This window comes from Saimiri boliviensis, chromosome 4 (genome assembly GCF_048565385.1).
Source record: "Saimiri boliviensis isolate mSaiBol1 chromosome 4, mSaiBol1.pri, whole genome shotgun sequence".
Lineage (NCBI taxonomy): Eukaryota > Metazoa > Chordata > Mammalia > Primates > Cebidae > Saimiri > Saimiri boliviensis.
The window spans coordinates 87,732,796-87,734,332 of record NC_133452.1 but is presented as its reverse complement, the minus strand read 5'-3'; the positions used below and the strand labels follow the sequence as shown (position 1 = coordinate 87,734,332).

The 1,537-nt window shown below is 29.3% G+C and overlaps 1 non-coding gene across 1 annotated transcript; it reads left to right on the top strand.

Moving 5' to 3' along the window:
• The first annotated feature begins 211 nt into the window (after positions 1 to 211).
• Positions 212 to 318, top strand: LOC120363506 (small nucleolar RNA U13). The gene has a single exon (XR_005579050.1). It is a non-coding gene; the product is annotated as a small nucleolar RNA U13 (small nucleolar RNA).
• Positions 319 to 1,537: the final 1,219 nt, after the last annotated feature.

The window sequence follows — 1,537 nt, the reverse complement described above, 5'->3', positions numbered from 1 at the left end:
AAGAAAAAAAGAAGAAAAAAAAAAGAAATTTTGGGGACGTATTCAAACTATAGCAAGAAACAATTCATTTACTAAGAATAATGATTATCCATACCCAAATTCCATTTCCAAATGTACTTGTAGAAAATTGTTTGCTGATGACAGCCTGAAATCACTCTCATCTCTTTGTTTTGAAACAAAATATAAAATGTCCAAAAATAAAACAGTTGAGATCCGCTTGTGATTCATAAGTGTTATGCTTGGGTTTTTATGCTAATGTGTGAGATGTGACTCCTTCAAACTTCCTTGTTATGACATCAGCACATTACTCATCTGATGTGAAAAAAATTTTTTAATTAAAAAAGTTGATATTTTAAGCTAAAATACAAAAATTCTAAACATCAGGCAGTCACAATAGCTTTTGTCTTTTTTACTGCCATAACATGTAGTTACTTTTATTTTATTTTTGAGACAGATTCTCACTTGGTAGCCCAGGCTGGAATGCAGTGGTTTGATCTTGGCTCACTACAACCTCTGCCTCCTGGGTTCAAGCAATTCTTATGCCTCAGCCTCTCAAGAAGCTGGGATTACAGGCATGTGCCACCACGTTCAGCTAATTTTTGTATTTTTAGTAGAGACAAGGTTTCATCATGTTAGCCAGGTTGGTCTTGAACTCCTGACCTCAGGTGATCCACCTGCCTTGGCTTTCCAAAATGCTGGAATTACAGGAGTGAGCCACTGCACCTGGCTGCGTGTAGTTACTATTAATCTATACTGAATATAGGTTTGGTCCCTAAACCAACCATAATAAACAATTCCATTTAAAAACATAAATCACAAATTATATTTCATCTTACATAATTGATTTAACATATACGTCGCATGTTAAATAGAAAGTTGAATTTTGTCTTAATAACATGAATATCATTAAAAATTAATTTTTTTGTAGAATTTTAATATGATTTTTACACATAAAATATTTTACAAAAAATTGTAAAACATACATCAATGAGCAAATATTTATAAATGTAATATTCTAAATAGTTTTGAAGTGCCTGTAACACTGCCTTGAGCAATGCCTGGCACATAATAAGCATTATATGTGGTTGTTGAAAAGAAAACAAAATTACAGAATATTTTAAAATACTAAAAGTTTTATGAGTATATATGTATATATATGAATTGATAAAGGACATTTGCATAGTAAATATATCTATATATGTATTTTCCAATGTGTGTGTGTATATATATGTGTACGTATATATGTGTTATATGTGTACGTATATATGTGTATATATATACGTACACATATATATGTATACACATACCTATACGTATATATGTATATATATGTGTGTATATATGTATATATACATATACATATATGTGTGTATATATGTGTATATATACATATACATATGTGTGTATATATGTGTGTATATACATATACATATATGTGTGTATATATGTGTATATATATACATACATATATACGTATATATATGTGTATATATGTATGCGTATATATATATACACACACACACACACACACACATTA